The following is a 10,787-nucleotide window of genomic DNA, read 5'->3' as shown; positions in this document are numbered from 1 at the left end:
TGGTCTAACACCGTTTTGAGACTAGGCTCAAAAGAAATGTGTCTTTGGTGTGGACCAATCAGTTTCAAAGGCAATGCATATATTATCAGAGTACGTTTTTGTTTGCATTCTAACCACAATTATTGTGGTTAATGCAGACATGATTCCTTGTAAAAGGTTTCAGTTTGGTGTTTTGTTGCCAGAAAAAAGGGGAAAACCTCTTCTCAGGATACCAGCTGTTTAGGCTTTGAAAGCATTTTATTCTAAATATCTTGCAATATCTGGTATTACCCCCTCATACACGTATGATGGTTTGGCATGCATATAGTATTTGGAAATAGTTTTTAAACACCGTTTGCTGTGTTTTGTTTGAATTTTCCACAGAAATGTTGAATAGTTTGCCAACGCTGAAGCAGCTCCATATCATGAAGGGGGGGGTGTGATTGCCCCCCCCCCCCTCCTAAATTCCGGTAAGGTAAATAACTGTCAGTTTGGTATTCAACACCAGTGCCAATTGCGTTGTGGGTTTTGCAGCATTTCATCGTGCACATAGAGGGAAAGAGTTAGGGCAGAATGCACGCCAGATTCAAGCAGATGTATGTTGAACTTATTTCGCACCGTACGTAGTCAACCGTGCTAATCGGAGGTGCGGGGGAAGGACAACAAACTAAACACAAAAAGCAGTTCTAAAGAAATGAGTTTCCAATCGAGATTTAAAAGTGCATAGCTCCAGTGGCTTCCTAAAATTGGAAGGAAGAACGTTCCAGAAGCCAAAGAAGTGCATCTGGAAGTCCGCGATGCGGTGGCCATCTTTGTTCAATTGTTAGCCAAAAAATGGTGGCTTTACTCATTCTGAGTTGTACGCCTTTTGGCGTCATCTGGTCCAACACCAATGGAGACTAGGCTCTAAGAAAAGCTGTCTCGGGTGTAGACCAATCAACTTCAAGGACAGTGCATATCATTATCATCATCAGAGTTGTTTCTTTTTGTTTGCATTTTGACTGCTTGTGTTGTGGTTATTGCAAACATGATGCCTTGTATAAAGGTGTCAGTTTTTTGTACCAGTTGAAAAGGTAAAAACCTATTACTATACTTTACTCATTCTGTTTAGCGTTTAACGTTTAAAGTTTGTGCAACATTGACTGTGTCGTAGGCCCCCTGAGTTTTTGTATGCCTCCCAATTATAAAATATCGCGCTACAGGGTAGCATCGACGTCAACTGTTTTATTGCTGCAGAACCACTGACATTTTCCCTATGTAGTACCGTGTATATAAATGTAAAATATATTCCACATTTCATTTCCTGAGTTATTACACTTCCTTTTACTTCTGAAGCCGCGGTCATTTTCTCAGAATGTCTGCGGTGTCTATTTCCGCGTCTGCAGTGTTCACTCCACCTCCACGAGTGACCGTACATCAGATGCCTTTGCCGATGGCTTGCAGCTTACCCCATATCTGTTGCCGTGTTAGCGTTGCATCCTCAATGTTGTTTTGTTCAGGCCTAAAACTGAACGCTACGGCCTTCCAAAAATTCATTTGCGGAGCCCGGCAGTGCCCTTGAATGGCTTGTTGTGGCAAGGTGAGGCCGTGCTTCGCCTTGGTCGACAGGGTAGAGCAGAGCTAACGACATTCGTACCTCATGGCAAGGAGGCCCTGGGTTCGATTCACGACTTGGGTCTCTTCCTGTATGGAATTTGTATGTTCTCCCCCTGTTCTACATGGATTTCCTCCGGGTTCTCCAGTTTCCTCACATAGCTAAACAAAAAAAGCATACAATGTGTAACTGTATGGGAACCTCATTTGCCAGTAAAAATATGATAATTGTTTTTTTACCCTTCTATCTGGCAACAAAACTGACACCTTTTTACAAGGAGTCATGTTTGCATAGACCGCAATACCTGCAGTCATAATACAAACAAAAGAACATAACTCTGATAATGTGCACTGTCCTTGAAGTTGATTGGTCCACACCCGAGACAGCTTTCCTTAGAGCCTAGTCTCACATGGGTTGGACCAGATGACGCCAAAAGGCGCACAAGTCAGTTTTGTTGCCAGATAGAAGGGTAAAAAAACAATTATCATATTTTTACTGGCAAATGAGGTTCCCATAGTGTAGATGCTTGCCCCGAGCTCTCATACTCTGATGGTGCATTGTCTTTGAGTTGTGCGCCTTTTGGCGTCATCTGGTCCAACCCATGTGAGACTAGGCTCTAAGGAAAGCTGTCTCGGGTGTGGACCAATCAACTTCAAGGACAGTGCACATTATCAGAGTTGTGTTCTTTTGTTTGTATTAGGACTGCAGGTATTGCGGTCTATGCAAACATGACTCCTTGTAAAAAGGTGTCAGTTTTGTTGCCAGATAGAAGGGTAAAAAACCAATTATCATATTTTTACTGGCAAATGAGGTTCCCATAGTGTAGATGCTTGCCCCGAGCTCTCATACTCTGATGGTGCATTGTCTTTGAGTTGTGCGCCTTTTGGCGTCATCTGGTCCAACCCATGTGAGACTAGGCTCTAAGGAAAGCTGTCTCGGGTGTGGACCAATCAACTTCAAGGACAGTGCACATTATCAGAGTTATGTTCTTTTGTTTGTATTATGACTGCAGGTATTGCGGTCTATGCAAACATGACTCCTTGTAAAAAGGTGTCAGTTTTGTTGCCAGATAGAAGGGTAAAAAAACAATTATCAATGTGTAACTGCTTTTGCAGAATTACCTGCAAAATTCTCATTTTGGATTATACACATCAATATTGCCCCAGACTGAGAAAACTTGGCAGAACCCTCCTGATAAAGAGTCTTGAGACTCAGCGAGGCTTTCCTGAATAAGCAAAGATAATAACAATAACCACACTCTTGGCTTCGAATCTAGATAATAACAACCACCACCGCATTAGTAATTGATAAGCCCATCAGGTATCATTGACTGGCTCGTAGTGCCAAGGTAAAGTCGTGCTTTTATTGAATCTTATTTTTAAACCTACTTGATTAACTTCATGTTACATTTTATACATTGTCATATATATTTATACAAAGTGCGGCTTTATTTGTTTTATATCATTTAAACCACGTCAAGAATATACCGTGTAGTATTGTACAGTATGCATGTTCCACAGCAACACTTCAAATTATCCCTCCTCCTTTCCTGGGATTTTGTCCTCATATATTTATGGCTTTTAAGCCATCCAAAGGCAGTCATCCCAGAGAAGGTTTTTTTTGATGCACATTTCATGTATTTCACTCGAGATCATGGCCTGTCCTGCTCCAGTATAGGATTAGGGCTGCCGATCAATAATTCAATATCACCACGCAGGTATCTGAGCCAGTCGCCTGAGCCTGCCGGCTCCTGGGATATGAGTCATTTGCGGGTCATGCTTTTCCAGCTCATAAAACACACTGCCAATCATGTTTCTTGTTGGGAATTCTAATTTCAGCTAATAGGTATTTGCAATCGTGGAGCAATTAATGCCTATTACGTTAATTATAACCAATTTTTGCATTGTACTTGGGAAGCCCAAACGATTAATGTGCCTGTATATTTTTCCGCCTACATCTACTTACACGATGTACATGCTAATGGTTTCATGTAGGCATTTTCTTTAATGTACTCGACAATTGCGATTTCAATATGCATGCCAAAGTACTTTATGCATAATAAATAGCTGCACTGTAAATCCTTCCGTATGTGTACTGTCTTAAAAATATAACATTTACAATAAAATGCCACTGACTAATTTTTCCTTATTTAAACGTTTTTGTTTATTAAATCGTTTTCTTGACGCTTCATTTGGGGTGCACCGCGGTGGACTAAAGACGTTTCGCAGACCGCGATCTGTAAAGGTGGGCAGGGCCAAATCGTGGAACCCGTAGGAGAAATGCATAAGTGCGATTTTGTGTTATTTCGAAAATTAAATATTTAGTTTTGCCCCTGCACAGACGAGCCATGCTCGTGTGATTTGTTTAGTTAATAACAATAATTAACATTTATTTGTAAGAATAAGGCAAGGCCAAGAGACACGAAGACGCTAAATCGAATAAACTGACTTTAAGAAGATGTCTTTTAAGACGAGACTCAACAGTACCCACGTTATCGGATAAACGAATTTCCAACGGGTAGGAAATTCCGCAACCGTGACACGGCCACAGCAAATGCCCGCTCGACCTGGGGACGCAGCCGGTATCGAGGCACGCACAGAAGGACAGAGTCTGCAGATCTTAACGACCTTGAAGCGGTGTACGGATGAATTAATTAACTCGTGAATATATAGGTGGTGGTACCGGCCCATGCAAGGCTTTGAAAACTCGTAGAAGGCTCTTAAAATCTACTCGTTTCAAGACAGGAAGCCAGTGTAATGATTAAGAAAGACGGAGAAATGTGGTCACGCAATGGGGTTCGGGTGAGCATCCTGACTGCCGCGTTCTGAACAATTTTTAATCTACCAAGGACCTTATTTGAAGCACCAACCAGCAAGGCATTGCAGTCATCGATTCGCGAGAGAACAAGTGCATGGACCAGCCTCTCAGAATCAGCCGGTTTTAGATGTTTCGCAGTCGAACAATGATTCCGAGGTGAAATAGTATTTTTTCGCAACCTTGGATATCAAAATAGAAACACGCCCTTTGTCAAAGATAGCATATTTGCAACATGTTTTTTTGGAAAACTCATAATTTTGTAAACCGTCAATTTATCGTGGATTAATACAACAACTAGTCACGTGACATGCTTCCTCTGTAATCCGCAAAAAAAGTTAGCCGATTCCTGACATCGCACAGCTGATTATTCCCGTAATCCGTGGCACACCGCGTTGGGCAGGAAAACATTTCCGCACATGATTTGGTTTAACCTCCTCGGTGTGCCACGGATTACAGGACCCATAATATGTATGGTCTCCCCGTATTAACGCAGATGTCTGCTGTACTCATACTGTGAACGAAGATTCGCCAAGGGAAGGGTGTGTTAAGCAGCCTGATCGCACACAGCACGCGCTACATGGGTTTGCAGAGGCCTGTCAGTTTTTGGGTGCACGAGTGGCCACCTTTTTTATCGTTCTCTCTGAAATAAGAACACAGGTTCGCTTGTGAATTTCAGTCACGTGTAATGTAATTATCAACAGGGGTTGCAATAATCAAAGAAGTAATAGCCTCTTTATTACATGGACCACTTTTTTTTTATTTGACTCTTTCTTCAACCCCATCATCTGCCACAGCATTTTCCAACTCCTATTTCAGAGAAGGGAATTGACAAAATAAATGTTGTGGAGTTTATTCGCTATTTATTTTTAGTTGCTTCTCCAATTCAAGATAAAGTTCCGTGTTTTTTTTTTATATAAATGCTTCAACCCCATTATCTGCTGCAGATAATGGAGCAGTGAATTTAAAAATATGATTTGGTTTGGTTGAGATTAATAGCTAACAGTTTTTTTGTCAGTTGCTTTTACACATGAAGATCCAGGCTGAATTTGCATTGTTTTAAACATTTATTATACACTTTGTTTAATATGCAATGTGATATGGATTCAGAGACAACACAAAAAGGGAATGTTAAATGAAATGCTGCATGAATTAGGCGTTGACATAAATGTCCAAGCCAATTTTTGTCTCCTGCTCATGCCCACTTTGGACTTAGCCTTGAGCTCGCTGTGTGTGCCGTGAGGGTGCATACTATGAGCTGCTTTCAACCGTCCGCTTGCCCTTTGTTGCTGTCGCTCAGTTATTGATGGACTTGCCTCATGCACCTGGGGGTTTTTAAGAGGCGTAATACGGGGAATGTTAATTTGAAGAACAGGTCATGACTTATTTTAATTTGGTCAAATAAAATAATTGCATGGTGGTGCAGTGTGAAACTCGGGTCCCCTCCCAGACACTGCAAATGTGATTTTGTCATCCATGCTAACAGCGGGGTACGTGTCAGTGGAAGAGATCCTACTTGATCATTGCTGCATGCAATGTGTGGACTTTGAAGAATTAAACGTTGTTGAATTGGAAACAGGATTAAAATACGTTAACCCGGGCCATTGCTGGTATCCGTGGGGTTTCAAGGAAGGGGGATTATTCCATATTATAGAGGGACAGGTGAAGTAATTATAGAGGAGTGGGATTTTTAATCTATCTGATAATCAGACAATTAGTATAAGGGTTCAAAGGTTCATCATATTGAGTTGTCAGCGTCCTTTAAACCCCTCGAAACACTGCAATTTATATATCATCCAAGTATATGCCCCAACAACAAGTGACGGTCGCACAGAGCTAAACAGCATATATGAGGATACTACCCAATGATTGAACGGGAATAAAATGCGTTTCAACACCATCAAGGGTGACTTGAATGCAAAAGTAGGTGACGGTGCAGAGACGAGAAGATGACCGGTAGATTTGACAGGAGACTAAAGAATGAGAGGTCAGCATCTACTAGAGTTCGTAGCCAGCACAGACATGAAAATATTGCATACCTTTCAAAAAAATTGGGAATCTCTGAAATGGACGTTCAAAACCCCAAATGGGGATTTGAGGGGTGAGGAATGAGATTGACTTGATTCGTCAGACGTCTGTTCTCAACAAATACAACACAGAAAGGGAGCGCAGACTGGAGCCACGCACGCTGCAACTAGTTGCAGGCAAACCCAAGATAATGAATGTCAAAAATCTGTCAGTGGGTAGTTGATTTTAGACAAACTCTGTGCAATAGATTTAAATACCCAGGGGGGTCGATTGATAAAATGATATAATAAATTAAGCTGGCACAGTAATGGATAGTGCATTGAAAGGGGAGGGCATGGTTCGAAAGCAAAGAGAAAGCAAATTGTTTTGAAACAACAAGTAAGTTGTTGAGGAAGAAGCGATATTTAAAGAGAGATGGTTATGCAATACTGAATATTGAATACACGTGTAGTGACATAGCGCTGACTGTTGGACAGTAGCAGCAACTGCAGGTGGGCACTTAACGCACACGCCGCTGAGCATATACGCGGCAGGGCGAAGGAACTGGGGCAAGGGTCACGGTAGACCTCGTGTGGAAGCCCCTGGAACCCTCTAAAGCAGGGGTCCCCAACCCCTGGGCTGCAGACCGGTACCGGTCCGCGCCCTGTTAGGAACCGGGCTGCACATCAGGAGGTGAAAGCGGTGAGTCCGCGCGTGGCCCGACCCCATTATTATATTTACCACAGTTTTGGTAAGCCCACAAGCTAACCTCTAGCCAAAATGAGTAAAAAACAAACGTTGCTGGAGAGCTTCTTTGAAAAAAGGGAAAAACCCAATGATGACCCCCCCCGCCGGTCCGTGAAAAAATTGTCTTCCACGAAACCGGTCCCTGGTGCTAAAAAAGTTGGGGTCCGCTGCTCTAGAGGCTTCGAGGAGGGAGGCGTGGCTAGGGCGGAGCCATGCCGTGCCGAGGGGAACAAAAGCAGCGGAGAGCGAGGGCTCCGGGCTGTGCCGGTTCTGGGATTGGACTCGTCTTGTCGTCACTGTCGTCGTCATCGCCCTCGCCGCTGCCGCCTTCGCCCGATTATTGACGCAAAATAAATCGAGGAACACAAAATGGGAAGATGAAAGCAACAAAATGAGGTTGATGATTGGCAATTCACAAATGGTAGTGCTTAAAAAGAAAGGTGCCACCATGACTAATGATAGAGATAGAATATTAAAGTTAGTGGAAGAATTTGTACTCGAATTGTAAATGTATTGGCAGTTTACTTTCCAACACACCGGTGTGCTAAACGAGTAACTAATTGGCATGTTTTGTTTACGTGAGAACCCTTACTAATTGGCTGTGTAGTGTGGTGGCGTGTTTAACGACACGTATGTATGCGATCTAACCCAAAACACACTATGTTATGGATTAGTGGAAGGATGTTATCGAAAAAACTCATAGAGCCAAATAATCACACCGTCGCTCATATGAAGAGGACGTTCCAGATGTCACACTTGAAGTGACCTCTGCCCTTTCGCATGATGAAAAAGAGAACTCCTGGACCAAATGGTATAAACTGTGGACATCATAAACGCATGATCAATTACTGTTCAATAAATGTCCACTCAATATCTACACAGAAGTTAAATACCACACTCATGGAATGATGCCTCGATTATTCTACTATTTAAAAAGGGCGATACGACTTACTTGAAATACAGTACCACAGACCCATTCGCCTCTTATGGCACCTATCAACAGTGCAAATAAAATAAGGAAACATGTACTGTATTGGCCTACCAACCATGGGAGCAAACGACGTTTAGGAAAGGCTTCTCTACCATCAACCTCATACCGTTCCATTCCCTGGCTACCACATTCAGATAAGCCCCCCCCTCCCCCTTAACTTGTATTTAAAAGCTTGTCTCTTGGATTCTTTCCTCACTTGATACAGTAAATTTAGCTGTGACGGTCCCACCTGATGATGGAGACTTGTGTTGCCTCCGAAACGTCGCGATTTATTATTTTATTTCTATTATTTTTATTATTTATTTTTATTTTTTACCTACATGACTTTACCGAAAAAACCTAAGAGTACTCATACAAGCTATGAATTAGATTTTGGAAAACGCTAGTGATTTAAATGACCATTGTGTCTAGGCTTTGTAGACTATACAAAGCACGCATCTCAACGTACTTACATGGAATCACCCACGCTCGCACGAACCAAGGAATAAATAAAATATGTTTAAGGATCATTCAAATATTATTTGAGTGTTTATCGAATGTCCGGGCAGATAGCCCGTAGGTGTCCACTGCACATTTCGTCATTTGTTTCCATTTCTCTCTGTCTTGTGCCAATATTGCTAAAGGAGTGCCACGTCTTTCTGGGCGCGAATCTCTAATGTCGTCATCGTCAAGACATTCTCTGTTAGCTCTTCCTCTCTTTCCGGTTCCCTCCATATTTTCGAACAACACCATTAAAATGTTCCTGTTGTTGTCCCATCCTACATGTGTCCACAAAGTGTCAGTTTCCTTCTCACCACTGCCTGCATCATCATCAGGTTGTCTTTTTCTCTGTGCAACATTTTTCCTACCTCTACGTCGGTAACTCTTTGGGTCCCGTTTAGATGCAGCAGTATCCTTCTGCAGCGATACATTTCTAGTGGCAATATCTGATCTATGTCAGTATATTTTTTTAATATCCAAGTGTCGCAGGCGTACAAAGCTGTACTGGTTCCCCAGGAGAGACCAAGAGAACGTAACAAATTGTGTTTTGAAGATAATTTGCATAAACATATGAACCTGGGCAAAATTAGACCTTTCTTGTATGTTATTCTATGGACATTTATAATTTTAATTGGCTGTGTGGAACTATCGCAGCAATGGTTTATTGTGTTTTGTTTGCAGTAATAGTCTCCTGCAGTAGTAATTGCAGGCGATTACAGCCTATGCTCATACATTGACATCGCCTTGTAATTACAGTCACCTAAGGAAGTCTGTACATCTGAGGAAATTCTTCATCAAAAGCATGGTGATCAACCCGTCACGTGGAGCATTACTACAGCCTTTCAATCATCCCCATAATACTAGATTTGAAGCTTTCGTGACTGCAAGGATTCATATTCTTAGGTTTTTTCGGTAAAGTCATGTAGGTAAAAAAATTAAAATTTATTTTATTTTACTTTTATTAATTTGAATTTTTTTTTACCTACGTGACTTTACCGAAAAAAACTAAGAATATCATCCCCATAATGTAGATTGCTTATGCCATTAGATGCCAATGTGGACATGAGGTGCATGTCAATGCATGATTACATTATTTATATCATAATAATCATCACCCATGGCAAATCCACTGCTGGATGAAGGCTTCTCCAAGTCGTCGCCATCCCTCGCGATATAACAATCCACCAAGAACCTGTACACAAGCCCGTTTCATCGCTCCATCTCCTTGATAGATGCGGTCTTGGATGCGTTCCATTCCTTGGCTGCCACCCCATCACTAACCTTCATTTGCTGGCCATCAATCCTTCTCGCGACATGTGCTGCCTCAAGCCCCCTTACTTTTGTTAATAGTTTGAGTTGTCCTTCACCTGCGTATGTTCTATAAGCCACGTAGTTCTATTTCTGTCTCTCAATGTGATTCCAAGCGTGTATCTCCCCATACCTGTGTGCGTTTCAAAGTTTTTTGTTCCATTGTTTTTGACACCACGTCATAACAGGTCGCGCTCGCCGATGAAACTCTTATTCTTTAGGCGCACAATCGTTCTTACTCCCGAGTGCAATAACTAACATACAGTCTGTTCTCCTAGAACGCGTTATTTTCACCACGCGAAATTGATATAACGCGATGTACTAGGGAACACTATGCACTGTCTGTTTTATAGTAGACGTTAAAGATCCCCTGATGTTATTCGCAAGAGCAGGCCACAGTGTACCAGCCAGGGTCCAAATTAGCTCAATTAAAAAATGAACTTCAAATTACTCAATGGGGATTACACACACAGTGGCAATCACCCCACCCACCCCAGGTCACTTTTTCAAATGAGGCTATCCTGCGTCTCTGAATTCTCCACCTCGTTAGCCAATATAAACTGAAACTTATACATACTCTTAGTTCTTTCAGTAAAGTCACGTAGGTAAAAAATGAAATTAAAATTAATAAAAATAAAACAATAAAAAAACAATTTTATTCATTTTAATTTCATTTTTTACCTACGTGACTTTTCCGAAAGAACTAAGAGTATGAATCCTTGCAGTCACGAAAGCTTCAAATCTAGAATGAAACTTATACCTCATAATTTAATACAGGGACTCGTCTACTTACAAACGAGTTAGGTTCCAGAGGTCTGTTCGTAAGTCCAACTTTACTCCTGTAGATTCCAAACATGCTAAACTGCA

This window comes from Lampetra fluviatilis, chromosome 17 (assembly GCF_964198595.1).
Source record: "Lampetra fluviatilis chromosome 17, kcLamFluv1.1, whole genome shotgun sequence".
In the NCBI taxonomy this organism is placed as follows: domain Eukaryota; kingdom Metazoa; phylum Chordata; class Hyperoartia; order Petromyzontiformes; family Petromyzontidae; genus Lampetra; species Lampetra fluviatilis.
The sequence above is the reverse complement of the archived record's forward strand: the minus strand, read 5'-3'. Positions refer to the sequence as shown.